We start from the raw sequence: 17,157 nt of genomic DNA on the forward strand, positions 1-17,157 counted from the left end.
ATGTCCCAAATTATACCTCTCTTCCCTCTCTTATTCCTACTCTTATGTTTAACAAGGATCACATTTCAGTTAATTTTCAACACTTAAGAATAACTGTGTATTAATTACAGAATTAAAGCAATCATATTAAGTAGAACAGACAAAAAAACTACTAAGAGGGATAATGTATTAAGTTGTTCATTAACAGTCAGGGCTATGCTGATCAAGTCACCGTTTCCCATAGTGTCCATTCCACTTCAACAGGTTTCCTTTTTGGTGTTCAGTCAGTTGTCACAAATCAGGGAGAACATATGGTATTTGCCCCTTTGGGACTGGCTTATTTCACTCAGCATGATGTGTTCCAGATTCCTCCATTTTGTTGCAAATGACTGGATTTCGTTGTTTCTTACTGCGGTATAGTAATCTAAAGAGTACATATCCCATAATTTCTTTATCCAGTCTACCGTTGATGGGCATTTAGGTTGGTTCCAGGTCTTAGCTATTGTGAATTGAGCTGCAATAAACATCAGGCTGCAGACCGCTTTTTTGTTTGCCAATTTAATTTCCTTTGGGTAAATTCCAAGGAGTGGGATGGCTGGGTCAAACGGTAGGGTTATCTTCAGGTTTCTGAGGGATCTCCAGACTGACTTTCATAGTGGTGTGACCAGTTTGCATTCCCACCAACAGTGGGTTAGTGCCCCTTTTTCCCCACATCCTCGCCAGCATCTGTTGTTGGTAGGTTTCTGAATGTGCGCCATTCTAACCGGGGTGAGGTGGAACCTCATTGTGGTTTTGATTTGCATTTCCCTGATTGCTAATGACCTTGAACATTTTTTCATGTGCCTGTTGTCCATTTGGATTTCCTCTTTTGAAAAATGTATATTGAGGTCCTTGGCCCATCTCTTAAGTGGGTTGTTGGTTTTGTTTTTGTGGAGTTTCTTGATCTCTTTGTAGATTCTGGTTATTAACCCTTTATCTGTTGCATAGTTTGCAAATATTTTTTCCCATTCTGTCGGTTGTCTCTTCACTCTCCTGACTGTTTCTTTTGCAGTACAGAAACTTCTCAATTTGATGCAATCCCAATAGTTGATTTTGGCTTTGACTGCCTGTGCCTCCCGGGTCTTTTCCAGAAACTCTTTGCCTGTGCCAATATCTTGAAGGGTTTCTCCAATGTTCTCTAGTAACTTGATGGTGTCAGGTCGTAGATTTAGGTCTTTAATCCATGTTGAGTGGATTTGTGTGTAAGGTGTAAGGTAGGGGTCTTGCTTCATGATTCTGCACATGGAAATCCAATTTTCCCAGCACCATTTATTGAATAGACTGTCCTTGCTCCAGGAATTAGTTTTAGATCCTTGATCAAATATAAGTTGGCTGTAGATGTTTGGATTGATTTCTGGTGTTTCAATTCTGTTCCATTGGTCTATCCATCTGTTTCTGTACCAGTACCATGCTGTTTTGATTACAACTGCCCTGTAGTATGTCCTGAAATCTGGTATTGTGATGCCTCCGGCTTTGTTTTTGTTGTACAAGATTGCTTTAGCTATTCGAGGTCTCTTGTGCTTCCATATAAATTTCAGCACCATTTTTTCCAGATCTGAGAAGAAGGTCTTCGGTATCTTGATTGGTATTGCATTGAATCTATAAATTGCTTTTGGGAGAATGGACATTTTGATGATGTTGATTCTTCCAATCCATGAGCATGGAAGATTTTTCCATTTCTTGGTATCCTCTTCTAATTCTTTCTTTAAGGTTTTGTAATTTTCATCGTAGAGATCTTTAACGTCCTTGGTTGTTTATTCCAAGGTATTTGTTTGTTTTTGTAGCTATTGTGAATGGGATTGATCTTAGAAGTTCTTCCTCAGCCATGGCATTGTCTGTGTATACAAAGGCTGTTGATTTTTGTGTATTGATTTTATACCCTGCTACTTTGCCAAACTCTTCTATGAGTTCCAATAGTCTCTTTGTAGAGTTCTTTGGGTCCCCTAAATAAAGAATCATGTCATCTGCAAAGAGGGATAGTTTGAGTTCTTCCTTCCCAATTTGTATCCCTTTAATTTCTTTTTCTTGCCTAATAGCTCTGGCTAGAACCTCCAGAACTATATTGAATAGCAGTGGTGAGAGTGGGCATCCCTGTCTGGTACCGGATCTCAGTGGAAATGCTTCCAACTTTTCCCCATTCAATAGGATGTTGGCTGTGGGTTTTTCATAGATTGCTTTGATTGTATTGAGGAATGTTCCTTCCAAACACAGTTTGCTTAGAGTTTTCATCATGAACGGGTGTTGTATTTTATCAAATGATTTCTTGGCATCTATTGAGATAATCATATGGTTTTTCTTCTGCAGTCTGTTAATGTGGTGTATCATATTGATTGTCTTGCGCACATTAAACCATCCCTGCATACCAGGGATAAATCCCACTTGGTCTGGGTGGATGATCTTTCTGATGTGTTGTTGCATTCTATTGGCGAGAATTTTATTGAGGATTTTTGCATCTATGTTCATCAGGGATATTGGTCTGTAATTCTCATTCAGTGCTGCATCTTTTTCCAGCTTAGGAATTAAGGTGATGCTGGCTTCATAGAAAGAATTTGGGAGGATTCCCTCTTCTTCGATTGTTCTGAATAGTTTGAGAAGAATTGCAGTTAGTTCTTCTTTAAATGTCTGGTAGAATTCAGCAGTGAATCCATCTGGTCCTGGGCTTTTCTTTGTTGGGAGGGCCTTTATTACTGTTTCAATTTCTGTCTCAGTTATGGGTCTGTTTAGGTTTTCGATGTCTTCCTGGTTCAATTTAGGTATGTTGCATGTGTCCAGGAATGTATCCATTTCTGATAGGTTTCCCTGTTTGCTGGCATACAAGTCCTTGTAGTAATTTCTAATGATTCTTTTTATTTCTGTGGTGTCTGTTGTTACGTTTCCTTTTTCATCTCTGATTTTATTGATTTGGGTCTTTTCTCTTCTTTTTTTAGTTAGTTGGGCCAATGGGGTGTCAATTTTGTTTATTTTTTCAAAAAACCAGCTCCTCGTTTGGCTGATTTTTTGTAATGTTTTTCTTGATTCAATCCTGTTGATTTCTTCTCTGATTTTAATTATTTCTCTTCTCCTACTAGATTTGGGTCTGGTTTGCTGTAGGTTTTCTAGATCCTTGAGGTGATTTGAAAGCTCTTCTATTTGGTGCCTTTCCAATTTCTTGATGTAGGCACCTATTGATATAAACTTCCCTCTTAACACTGCTTTTGCTGCATCCCATAAGTTTTGGTATGTTGTGCTGTTATCCTCATTTACTTCCAGAAAGTTTTTGATTTCTCTTTTGATTTCTTCTATGACCCATTGTTCATTCAGGAGCATGTTGTTCAATCTCCATGTGTTTGCATATGCTCTAGGGATTCCTGAGTTGCTAATTTCCAACTTCATTCCTTTATGGTCTGAGCAGCTGCATGGTATGATTCTAATTCTTTTGAATTTGCTGAGACTTGCTTTATGGCCTAGTATGTGGTCAATCCTAGAGAAGGTTCCATGTACTGCTGAGAAGAATGTAAAATCTTTAGCTGTAGGATTGAAAGTTCTGTATATATCTGTTAGATCCATTTGGGCTATAGTGTCATTTAAATCTACTGTATCCTTGTTGATCTTCTGTCCTATTGATCTGTCTATTTCTCAGAGTGGAGTATTGAAGTCCCCCAGTTCTATTGTATTGGGGTCTAAGTCTCCCTTTAAGTCCGTTAACAAATCTTTTAGAGAAACCGGTGCCCTGTGGTTAGGTGCATATACATTGATAATTGTTATATCTTCCTGTTGAATTGATCCCTTAATCATTATGTAGTGTCCCTCTTTGTCTCTCTTAACAGTTTTTGTAGTAAAGTTTATGGTGTCTGATATTAAGATGGCTACGCCTGCTCTTTTTTCATTTCTGTTGGCATGGTATATCTTTTTCCAGCCTTTCACTTTCAGTCTGCATGCCTCTTTTTGGAAAGATGTGTTTCTTGTAAGCAGCAAATAGATGGGTTTTGTTCCTTAACCCAATCAGCCAATCGGTGTCTTTTAACTGGACAGTTCAGGCCATTCACGTTCAATGTGACTAATGATAAGTGGTAACTTTGCCCTGCCATTTGCCAAAGATAAGTTCTAATATATGCTTTGAATTCCCTGTGATCTTTTGCTGTGAGCTTTCCTTCCTTGGTTTCCTTCCTTTACCTTCTTTCATATTGATGACCGTGTTTCTTTGTTTCTGTGTGTAACACATCTTTAAGCATCTTTTGCAGGGCTGGACGAGTGGCAACAAATTCTTTCAATTTCTGTTTGTTATGAAAAGTCTTTATTTCACTTTCATTCACAAATGATAGCTTTGCAGGATATAATATTCTGGGCTGGCAGTTGTTCTCTCTTAGTACCTGGGCTATATCTCGCCATTCCCTCCTAGCTTGTAGGGTTTCTGATGAGAAGTCAGCTGTGAGTCTGATTGGAGATCCTCTGAGAGTAATCTGACATTTCTCTGTTTCACATTTTAGGATCTTTATGTTTCACTGTGGAGAGTTTAATTACCACGTGTCGTGGTGAGGATCTCTTTTGGTCGTGTTTATTAGGGGTTCTGTGTGCTTCCTGTACTAGGATTTCTCTGTCCTTCTCCAAACCTGGGAAATTTTCTGCTAATATCTCACTAAAAAGGCCTTCTAATCCTTTCTCCCTCTCCATGCCTTCAGGAACTCCTAGAACCCGAATGTTGGGTTTTTTAATAGTATCCTGAAGATTCCCGACAATATGTTTTAGATTTCTAATTTCCTCTTCTTTTCTTTGGTTTGACTGTATCCTTTCCTGTTCTCTGTCTTCTAAGTCCGATATTCTCTCTTCTGCTTCTCCCATTCTGTTTGTAAGGCTCTCTATTGTGTTTTTCATTTGATCTATTGAATTCTTCACTTCAGTCACTATCCCAGTTTCCTGTTGTACTAGTTGTTTCGTTTCATTTTGATTCCTCCTTAATATTCCATTTTCACAAGAGAGATTTTCTATCTTGTCCATTAAGGATTTCTGTAGTTCAAGAATTTGTTTTTGAGAACTTCTTAATGTTCTTATCAATTTTTTGAGATCTGCTTCTTGCATTTCTTCTATGTCATCATCCTCATAATCTTGAATTGGGGTGTCTTTTTCATTTGAGGGCGTCATGGTGACTTCCTTGTTTTTATTAACTCGGTTTTTGCATTTGTTATTTGGCATATTGGAGATATTTGGTTTCTTCACTGTGGTGCTTTTTCTTGTTATACTATGACTCTAGATTAAGTGGACTCTCTGTTTTTGATGGAGCCTTAGGGCTTGAGATGGGTGTGGCCTGAGAGCTCTGTTTGGTGTGCCAAAGGTGACACTCCCAGGTTAGGCGTGGTAAACCTCTCTCTCTCTCTCTCTCTCTTTTTTTTTGATTCAAAAGGGAAGTTATTCTGCACAGCTGAACGAAGTTGGAGGTAGTTAGCAGGCAAATGATATACCCGCAGGAGCCAGAGATCGGAAGCTCTTTCCCAAGGACCACACAGGGAATCTGTTCGGCCCTCAGAGTGGGCTCAAATTCTCCTTCAGTCTCCCACTGGGTTGTCAAAGTTACGGAATTGTAGCGTCTCTGGAGAGTGCTCACGTGAATTCCATGAGTTCTCTCCCCCACCGTCTCTTTTTTCACAGTCTCAGTTCATTAGCACCACAAATTTACTAGGTCCTAATCTCCTGTTAATTCGCCCCGCCCAGAGTCAGGTTTTTCTGCTAGGCTCAGGGCCGGTGCAGACCTGAGGTCGCTCTGCTTATGACGTATGTCCAAGATGGCGCCTGCTCTTTGTCTTGCTCGCCCTTGAGAGGTGAGCGGAGAGAGAGAAATCCGTGTCCGTACCAGTCACCTTTGTTTTTCCTCTCTCTCTCTTCCAGTTAGCTTGGTGAAGTTCCCCACCCAGGGGTCGTTCCCTCTAGTCTCCTCTCTCCGCTTGCCTGCCGGTGTCTTGGGTTATTGAGGTTCGGCTCACCTCGCGTTCCAGCGCTGGTGTGTTGAGTCTGCTGCTGGTGTCCCGAACTGTGGGCTCCCACGCTCTCCACGCAGGTTCGCTCCCCTTCCAGTGCCGATGTGTGGACTCAGAGCTCTGGACGTCCCAAGTCTCCCCGCTGTTGTCTGTGTGGCACGCACTCCCCTTCCAGCACTGGCACGCAGACCCTGCAGCTTGCGCAGCTCGGTCCCGCGGCTCAGTCACGCGGCTTGGTCCCGCGGCTCGGCTTCCGTGTGGTGGGCGACCTTGTTCTCCCAGTAGGTCCTCCGATTCACGGCCACTGGATCCAGAAGAGTTTCCTCTGCAATATTTTCCTGGTTCTTTTTTCTGAGGCTACCGTAACTCCCCTTTTATTAAACTAAATTTTCCCGGACTATCGGTGCACACCCTCACTATTCCGCCATCTTGGCTCCGCCCCCTTTTTTTTGACTCTTTCTAATATTTTTTTAAGTTATTTTAATACTTTAGATCGCCCTTTTCTTTTTTTTTAACTTTTATTTAATGAATATAAATTTCCAAAGTACAGCTTATGGATTACAATGGCTTCCCCCACATACTGTCCCTCCCACCCACCACCCTCCCCTTTCCCACTCCCTCTCCCCTTCCATTCACATCAAGATTCATTTTCAATTATCTTAATATACAGAAGATCAGCTTAGTATACATTAAGTAAGGATTTCAACAGTTTGCTCCCACACAGAAACATAAAGTGAAAAATAATAGATGACTTTTTTTAAATGATGATGAAATCAGATCAGACCTATTGTCATGTTTAATCCCAGTGAGAGTCAAGTTGGGAGTTGATAATTTCTTTTCTTTCTCTCTTTTTTTTTTTTTACAGAGGATCATTTAGTATGCATTAAGTAAAGATTTCAACAGTTTGCACCCCCATAGAAACACAAAGTGAAATATATTGTTTGAGTACTCGTTATAGCATTAAATCTCAATACGCAGCACATTAAGGACAGAGATCCTACATGAGGAGTAAGTGCACAGTGACTCCTGTTGTTGACTTTACCAATTGACACTCCTGTCTATGGCATCAGTAGTCTCCCTATGCTCCAGTCATGAGTTTCCAAGGCTATGGAAGCCCTCTGAGTTCTCCGATTCTTATCTTGTTTAGACAAGGTCATAGTCAAAGTGGAGGTTCTCTCCTCCCTTCAGAGAAAGGTACCTCCTTCTTTGAAGACCTGTTCTTTCCACTGAGATCTCACTCACAGAGATCTCTTGCCAGAGTGTCTTGGCTTTCCATGCCTGAAATACTCTCATGGGCTTTTCATCCAGATCCGAATGCCTTTAGGGCTGATTCTGAGGCCAGAGTGCTATTTAGGACATCTGCCATTTTATGAGTCTGCTGAGTATCTCACTTCCCATGTTGGATCACTCTCCCCTTTATTTATTCCATCGGTTAGTGTTAGCAGGTACTAGACTTGTTTATGTGCTCCCTTTGACTCCAAGTCCTTGGTTTTCTTCCACTGCTTTCCCAGGCCATAGCAGAGAGCTGGATCGGAAGTGGAGCAGCCAGGACTCTAACTGGTGCCCATATGGGTGCAGGTACTGCAGGCAGCTTTACCTATTGTGCCACAGCACTGACCCTCTAGCTTTTTCATGCTCTGACCCACTTATAGAGATCACTGATCTTTGTGCCATGGGTATACCACAGCCTAGAGACACGGGGGTCTCTACTGATGAGCACAAAAGGGCTAACACAGGGGAAAGATGAACCCATAAGGGCAGAGGTATTCACCAGCCACCAGCTGGGTTTATCAAAGAGGCACATATAGAAAGTAAAGAAGGAAGACAGTGCATAAAAACAGAAAAATGTGCTCACTAGGATCAGGATGCTGTGGGTGGCTCTTGTCTCCGGGGAGCATTTGGGAGAGAGGCTTTTGCTGTGAATGTGTAGGACCTTCTGCTTATGTCTGTACAAAATGAACAACATGCAGCCACTGGCCCAAATCATTAACACCAAATACAAGACGTCAGTGAAGGAAAACATCATGGAATACAATAAGGATATATTTCTGTCAATAATTACGCCAGAGCAGAACCCTAAGTCTTTTTTCTCTGTGTGGTTGCTGCTCTCCCTCATTGCTGTAATATACATAGGAACAATACTATTCACCAACAGGTGAAGGGTCCAGCAGAGCAGAATGGAAAGTCGAATGGATTTGAGGGCTTTGACCTTGAGCTCCATCCACTGGGGGCTGCTAAGGCTGATTGTGATGGCCTGGAAGCCACTCAGGAGAGAAGTTGCACTCAGAGATGCCCCTCTGGCCACTCTATGAACATAGAAAACTAGTTTGCATCCAAAATCGTCCATGAAATATTTCAGCCCAAAAGCTGCCATGGTCTGAGGAATGCCTCTCGAGAGCAGCACCAAGCAGTTGGCTACAATTAGGTTATGGAGAATCAAATCCATGTGCTTTATCCCTCATCCAGTGCAGGAAAGGAAGCCATAGCAGAGAAGGAGCAGGATGTTTCCTAGGAATCCGACTCCTGTCTGAGAGACAAAGATGATTCCCATGGTCAGAGCCCTGGATGGCATGCAGTCACAAGGGCTGTAGTTCACGCAAAGCCAGTGAGTCCTGGAAAGAAATGGAGCTAATGTATTTCATCAAGGAAGCTTAAGTTCATTTCTTACTTCTACCCATTTTTTTTCGCACTCAGTAATGCCTTCTAGAAGAATACATTCTTTGTATTTTCTTGAGAGGCATTGGATGCTGGCTGAGTATATCTTCTCGCATGGCTATTTCAGATTTTTTTTTTAATTTATTATTTTGACAGGCAGAGTGGACAGTGAGAGAGAGAGACAGAGAGAAAGGTCTTCCTTTGCCATTGGTTCACCCTCCAATGGCCGCCGCGGCTGGCGCACCGCGCTGATCCGATGGCAGGAGCCAGGTGCTTTTCCTGGTCTCCCATGGGGTGCAGGGTCCAAGCACCTGGGCCATCCTCCACTGCACTCCCTGGCCACAGCAGAGGGCTGGCCTGGAAGAGGGGCAACCGGGACAGAATCCGGCGCCCCGACCGGGACTAGAACCCCGTGTGCCGGCGCCGCAAGGCGGAGGATTAGCCTAGTGAGCCACGGCGCCGGCCTATTTCAGATTTTTTAAATAGTTTTCATCCATATTCACCTTGTTCCAATATGACATATTGTTTTCTTGTCTATTTGTAGTGTTTTGGTTAAATGTTCCTTTGCCAACTAACCAATTATTCTGGTATTTGTATGAAAGTGCAGAAATTCAAGTTACAATATGGGTGACCATTTTTATAGGAGTTGAATGACAGAATAATTATTTATCACAACATTTAATTTTGTATTCTAAGTTCAGTGGCAATTTGAATGGTGAAGCTAAATATGCCTTCTTATTTCATTGGCCCCAAATATACAATGATACTATCACAGCAAATATGTCAAAGCAAATATTGAAACCATGAATAGCTCATGCCAACTAAAATATAAAATATTATGAAGAAAAAAACAGTAAATGACTTCATTTGTATAGCATCCAAGTATATTCATTTTACATGTAGAGGATGAATTCAAAATTTAGTTTAATTTGTAACACTAATTTTATTATTTAATTGATTAGTTTTTTAAGAAATACACATTTCATAAGTAAAATTTAGGAATATGTTGTTTTTCACAGCATACCCACCCTCCCACCCACACTCCCAATCCTCCACCCCTCTCCCCTTTCCACCCCCTTCTCTTTAAGATTCATTTTAATCAAGTTTACACACAGAAGACCAACTCTATACTATATAAAGTTTTCAACAATGTGCACATCCATGCACAACTAACACAAAAACTGAGAATTGCTTCCACATATATGTCTCATAAATACAACTCATTGAGGACAGAGGTCCTGCATGGGGAGTTCATACACAGTGACTCCTGTTGTTAATCTAACAATTAACAATCTTATGTATGATGTGAGTGACCACCAAACGCTCTTGACATGAGCTGCCTAAGCTATGAAAGACTTTCAAGTGCACAAACTCCATCAGTATTTAGACAAGGCCATCAATAATGTGGAAGTTCTCCCCTCCTTTAGAGAAAAGTACATCCTTCTTTGATGGCCACTTTTTTCTGCTAGGGTCTCACTCACAGAGATCCTCCATGTAGAACACTTTTCACCACAGTGTCTTGGCTTTCCATGTCAGAAAAGCTCTCATGGGCTTTACAGCCGCACCAGGAAGTTTTTTGGCTGATTCTGAGAGCAGAGTGAGTAAAGCTAAATTTAATAAGTATGAAAAACCAATTGTGTCCATATAGCTCAGGATCAAGAATATGAAAATATATTTCAAGGGCCAGTGTTGTCAGGCTGCTGCCTGTGATGCCTGCATCCCATATGTGCACCAGCTCAAATCCAAGCTGTTCCACTTCCAGCCTGGCTCCCTGCTAATTTGGCTGGGAAAGCAGCAGAAGATAGCCCAAGTGTTTGGCCCCCTGCACCCACATACAGGCTTGGCCTGGAATAACGATGAATGAATATGAACTAGCAAGTTGTTTCAAAAGTAAAGAATTGATTTTAAAATGTGAACCAGAAAGCTTGTGCTTTTACCCTTTATCAAACTTTCCATAAAGTTTATGTGTTGATTTTTTGTGTTTAGATCATCACACAACAAGTAAGGAACCCCTAATGTAAGTTCCTATTGCAGCTTAATGAAATAGGAAGAATTCTGATTAAATTAACCAAGATGGAGATGTGGACAGTGTCTAATTGGATGGCATCCCCTAGGAGGAATCTTGTCAGATGGTATCAGGAATATTCAAGGGCTGCTCTAAAATGACACAGGGGAGAATGGAGCTCTGAACTCACCAATGGAAATGTTTGAGAAAAAATGCAAGCTAGAGCTTATTCAGATTGCTAAGGCCAAACCTCTATATCACCAATAACCTATGCTTATGCCAAACCAAGCTGAGTCTACTGCTACCCACACATGAGGTACTTTGATGAACTCAAACTATTGAATCATATATGTAGATTTCAGTGAAATGTGTCCATTTTTCTGTTTCTCCCAAGTTATGCCAACTTGTAGTTTAATTCCATTTTCTTTAATACAGTATTTGGCTTCCAAACCAAAAATTTCCTCCCAACCTGTACTTCTTTTTATTAACATATACCAGTATGTATCTCTGTGGTTTACCTGCTACAGAATTTAAACATGTTGTTCTTTCCTAGCAACACACACATGCAGACACATGTGCACACACTCAAATTCAGCACTTCACCAAATCAACTGATTAAGGAATACTGGAAACCATGGGCAACTATGGATGAGAAAATGGAATTCTAACGCAAACAAATTGACTTCAGAATGCATTAAAACACATTCTCAGAGACTATCAACGGTCATGTTAAGATCATATACCTGATAAGGGCACTGAAGATTTTGGTCTGACATGTGTATTCATGGAATTGTCTTTCTTCTTTAAAACTGCTTTCCTTTCTTCACGAGCATTAAATCCTCTTAAGGACCATGGTTCTCTCAAGAGCAACACTCACTTTCTCCTTGAATCATGTCAGGGGTTCACAATCAGTGTAATAAGTTTTCCAACTCCAAAAGTGGCCATTTTCTTACCTATTGGATGCCCATGAGATGAGAGATTAGAAAATGATTCCTTATCACAGACATTGAGATGATAAGGTGTGACCCCAAAATTCCTGCAAAACATCCTGGAATTCTAGTGACAGAATTACCTCCCAGAGTAAGTAAAGCATCACATCTTCGCATTGCCGTATTCCACATCACAGCAATATCATGGGTGATCACATCCCTGAAAGGGGAGGACTGAGAAGTGGACTTGGAGTTTCTCATCTGCCTTAGCAAGCATCACCTCTCTATGTGCAGAAGCTCATGTCAGCACTCCAATGTCACCTTCGTCAAGAAGTATAATGTTCAGAGATCCAACCTTGCTGTTCTGGTACACAGTTATTTTCCTCTGAGCATCTGTCACAGGATGGAGATATTATCTCCTAAAATTTTGTCTTTTACTGGGAACGATGTCCCAGTGATGACAGAGGATGTGTTGTGCAGAGGCGGCCAAACCCAGAAGCGATCATTTAGAGAAATGCCCTTATTCTTGATGTGGACAAAGAAATAGGATCTTACAAAATTACCAGAAAATAAACCGTTGGTAGGTAAGGAGGAAAGGAAGGCTGGGAAAGTCTAGAACCAACTGCAAGACTAAGAAAGAGCTTCAAGGCAGCAGAAGAGTCTAGGATGAATATTTTTAGTGTTGAAGTTACTTTTGCATTTCATGACCATATACTTTTTTTTTCCCACCAAGCTTAAATACTCTGTTAGGACTGAAGAGAGAAGTCGCTGGGAATGGGTGACCTCTTACTGGGAGAAGGAGAAGGGAGAGACGGAATGCAGACATTAATTTAGCCATCAAATAAAACACACAAAACTTTCTCTCAAGCACTATCATACAATTGATTAAAGTTCACTGAAGGAAAGAACTTGGGAGTGGAAATATATGAACAGATGACAAATGTGCTGAGCACAGGAAAGAAGCATGCTACTCAACAAAATCCATTGCTCAACAAACTGTAAGCAGGATAAACAAACTCATTAGATACCCAGATATATCATAAAAACCAACAGGTAGCACTTTCAATTCTTGTTCAGTTCGACCACACAGTCCTTCAGAGAACACCACCAAACCTTTAGTCTCTACACCCATTAGAAAATGGATTCTTTCTACATAGCTTGTTACTTTTATTCCTATGCATCCATCTTCTTAAATTGTATAACATTAAAATCATTTGTTAGAAGAGATTATTGTGCAAATATCATTAAAGATATCATTAGAGACAATAGACATAACAAAAAGATGCTGAATCTCTTACCAAAAGATAGCAATTTGTTAGGAGTTCATGTAAATCTGGGTACGAAGTAGGAGGAGGGTAGAGGAAACAGTTAACATAGCTAACCTTTGAAAGGCTTTGAAAAAACAAAACAAAACAAATCTGCTGTTGGTTTCCACCTAGAAACTTAATTTGGGAGGGTTCCTAATTCCTTGATAAGACAGGCCCACTGTACATAACATAGGTTTATTGAAACAGTGAATGAAGTTTTCCGTGTGTTTTTAAAAATTATATATTTATTTGAAAGGTAGAATAACAGAGAGAGGGAGAGAGACTCAGACACAAAGGCAACTTCCATCTGCTGCTTTACTTTGCACATGGCAGCAATGGCCGTGGCAGGACAGCATGAATCCAGGTCCTGGAACCCCATCCAGGTCTCCCACGTTGTGTCAAGGGACCAAATTCTTGGGCCATCTTGTGCTTTCTTAGGCATTTTAACAGGAAGCTGGATTGGAAGCAGAGGAGCCCAGACTCCAACCGGTGTCTCTGTAGGGGATGCCAGAGTCCCAGGCAAAGTCTTACCAGCTGCACCACAACGCCAGCCCTCAATAGCAGTTTGTTGACTTTGTCCTGATTCATGACTAATATGCTGGCAATTCTCTTTGATCGTGCCCCTCATTTTCATCATTCCTCAAGGCTGCAACTGTGCATAGTCCTGAGAAGTTCAATGTAATCAGAAATGAGAGACAAAACCCAAAGGTTGGCTAGAAACACAACCTGGTCCTGTGCTTGGGTTCTTTCTCTCACTCCCTACACCTTAATGCCCTTGTCTCAACAGTCATTCTCATCTCTTCTTTTTCATGTGTTACAACATGCCTTCCTTTCATTATGCCTGCCTCATCTCTCTCTGGATACATAAACTAGTTCCTCATAAGAGCTTTAAGTGATATTAACATTTTGCACATCTTTGCAAACTTTAAATGATATTATATTTACTTATTTCTGGTTACCACGGAGACTTCAGGAATTCAAAATGAACATCTTTTGCCTATTACCTTCTTATAAGAGAAAAAGTTCCAGCCTTCTGTTGCAACCTGTTCTGCTCTGCTTTGTCCAAAAGAACCTTTCTGAGCTGCATGCTCTTCAGTCACAGTGGAATCTGCTGTGCACAGCCTCATTTAGAAAGACCCTGTCTGCAAGGATGACATGAGTGACCCTGAGACGCTTTGCTTATTTCCCCTCTGGGTTTTTCCAGTTGGCTGAGGCAGAATTGTCCTTTGAGACATAAAGTCTGCATTCATACCTCTCAAGTTTTTCTCCAATTCCTATACTAGCTAGATTTGTTAAATCATGTTTGGAATGTATCTAAGGACACCACACTTACAACACATGCTTTTGCCATCATCAGTAGCATCTTGTTGGGTCTAAAATGCCGAAAGTTTCTTCCAATGAACTTGAGGAGGTAACCGTGTCAGAAATGTATTCCCAAAGTCTTGTTTTAGACCCCAGAAGGATCAGAGTGAAGGGAGGAGACCTATGTTCAGGAGTTCATTTCATGTATTTCTTCAATTAAGTAAACCTGGGAGTAAACTTTGTTATCACAATGTCTCAATAAGGATTCCAGGAAGAGAAAATCAGAGATGTGAGATTCAGCAAGACTCATAAGGGAGAAAGGACATGTGAGGACAATGACTAAGATGAAATTACCCAGGTCTGCTATGTAAAGTAGAGGGAGGAATCGTCCCTTGTTTCATGCCTGGCTGTTTGCTAAATTAAAAGTAAGTCAGTGATTGGCCAGCGCCGCGGCTCAGTAGGCTAATCCTCCGCCTTGCGGCACCAACACACTGGGTTCTAGTCCCGGTTGGGGTGCCGGATTCTGTCCCGGTTGCCCCTCTTCCAGGCCAGCTCTCTGCTGTGTCCAGGGAGTGCAGGGGAAGATGGCCCAAGTGCTTGGGCCCTGCACCCCATGGGAGGCCAGGATAAGTACCTGGCTCCTGCCATCGGATCAGCGCGGTGCGCCGGCCACGGCCATTGGAGGGTGAACCAACAGCAAAGGAAAACCTTTCTCTCTGTCTCTCTCTCGCACTGTCCACTCTGCCTGTCAAATATAAAAAAAGGAAAAAAAAAGTAAGTCAGTGATCAAGCTCTCTCCATTATGCTTCTGTTTCTGTCCACAAACTTACTTAGCCAGTAAACACTTAAAGAGACAGGTGGGTCTTTGTTGATCAGCAGAAAGGGAATAAGATGGGAAACTTGAAGCCATAAGGGCAGTGATGTTCATCAGCCACCAACTGGCTTTATCAAAGAGGGACGTATAGAAGGAAAGAAGGAAGATAGCACATAAAAAGAGAAAAAGGTGCTCACTAGGATCAGGATGTTGTGAGTGACTGTAGTCTCAGGGGAGCACCCTCTGGTCACTCTGTGAACACAGAAAACTAGTTAGCACCCCAAACCATCCATAAAATACTCCAGCCCAAAAGTTGCCATTGTCTGAGAAATCCATTCCAGAGAAAGACCAAACAATTGTCTAAAATTAGGTTATGGAGAATCCAGTCCACTTGCTTTGTCATCCATCCAGTGCAGGAAAGGAGACCATAACAAAGAAGGAGCAGGATGTTTGCTAGGATCCTGACTCCTGTGTGAGAGGCAAAGATGACTCCCATTGTCAGAGCCCTGGGAAGCATCAGTCACAAGGACAGTAGTTTCACACAGAGCAGGTCAATCCTGTAAAGAAATGCCGATAGCGGATTTCATCAAGGAAACAGGTTCTGCATCCGCAACTAACAATTTTTTCCCACTCAGAAAAGCTGTATACAAATATATATTCTTTGAATTTTCTGAAGATGAATGTTGTATATATATTGTCCTGTGTGTGTTTGTATGTGTTTGGGTTTTTCTAATATTTCATTCATATTTACCTTGTTTCTGTATACTGTATCATTTTCTTGCCCATTTGTGTTACAATATTCTTCTACATAGAGCTTTCATGAAATCCATCTTTGTTGACTATCCAGTTATTCCATAAGCAGTCTTGTATTTCTATGAAAAAGTAGAAATTCAAATCACAGTATTGGTGACTTGACTTATCAGAGCATAGTGGCAGAATAATTCATTATGACAATGTTGAATCATCCAATCTAAGTTCAGTTCTATAGTAGATTGGTGATGCCAAAGGTTTGTTTTGCTCTTGTTTCATTTGGGCTCAAATGCACAATCACCACACTACAGCAAATACTTGAAACCTCAGAATCTACCCAAAATAATAGTTTTAGAAAATTAAAATAATAAATACTAAAAAGAGAAAATATTAAATGATTTTATTTGCATAGTATTAATGACACTGATTTAAAATTATCAGTTGTGTCCAAATAGCTCAAGATGAGTTAGCATGAAAATATATTAAAAACACTTTACAATATCCTGAACCCTGAAAAACCTGAAGAATGATAAAGAGAACCATAATACCAGAACAATGAATGTTCCAAACTAGTTCTGTTCCAGTATAGTGACAACATAATATTTAACATATTAATAAAAACTCTAAATAGACAGTGCCATAGCATCCTGTGATAGGACCATTGTGGATGAGTTCCAGGGTTATACAACACACTTAAAACATCATTGCATTCTAATTCTCTTTCACAATATTCCTGAGTTTCTAAAATTAAACTATGAGAAGCATAAATACGCTAATAAATATGAATTAGCAAGTTACACTAAAACTCTTTAAAGAACACTTTAAAATAAATGTAAACAGAAAGTCTGTGCTTTACCCTTTATTACATTATTCTATTAAGTCTATATGCTAGAAATTAGGGTTATATAAAACACATTAACACCCGCTAATGTAAGTTCATATTGCAATCTTAAAAAATGTGAGAATATGATGTAACCAAGATAGGGATGTACACAGTGTCCAATTAGTTCAACACCCCTGTGAGATTACTTGTCAGATGATAGCTGTTCTAAAAGTGATTTGGGGAAGAGTGGCATTTGTCGCTAAGGGACTTGCATAGGAAATTTAAAAAATTATATTTTATTCTTATTCATATGGGTAAGGTCAAAGCTCTTGACATCACCATAACTTGTGTTCATGCCAAACCAAGCACGCTTTACAGTCACCCATGCATGGAGTAATTTGATGAACTCAAACTATTGATTCATACATGTATATGTCAGATTTCAGTGAAATGTGTCAGAGTTCCTGTTTCTCACCAGTTAGCTGAACAACACAAGCTCTGTCAACTTGGAGTTCCTCCCCCACTTTTTGTAAAATGGCAGGATTTGGCTTCCAACCAAAAATTTTCTCCCAACCAATTCATTAGCATATACCAGTATACATCTCT

The 17,157-nt window shown here is 40.7% G+C and overlaps 1 protein-coding gene, 1 long non-coding RNA gene and 1 pseudogene across 2 annotated transcripts in view; 2 read left to right on the plus strand and 1 right to left on the minus strand.

Moving 5' to 3' along the window:
* Nucleotides 1–17,157, plus strand: part of LOC138846755 (uncharacterized) — a 179,197-nt gene that overhangs the window by 17,553 nt on the left and 144,487 nt on the right. The window lies entirely within an intron of this gene.
* ORYCUNV1R1509 (vomeronasal 1 receptor oryCunV1R1509) overlaps nucleotides 1–17,157 on the plus strand; it is a 73,005-nt gene that overhangs the window by 13,441 nt on the left and 42,407 nt on the right. The gene's annotated exons all lie outside the window — the stretch shown is intronic.
* On the minus strand, nucleotides 7,597–8,740 carry LOC138846753 (vomeronasal type-1 receptor 4-like; annotated as a pseudogene).

This window comes from Oryctolagus cuniculus, chromosome 18 (genome assembly GCF_964237555.1).
Source record: "Oryctolagus cuniculus chromosome 18, mOryCun1.1, whole genome shotgun sequence".
NCBI classification, from domain to species: Eukaryota; Metazoa; Chordata; class Mammalia; order Lagomorpha; family Leporidae; genus Oryctolagus; species Oryctolagus cuniculus.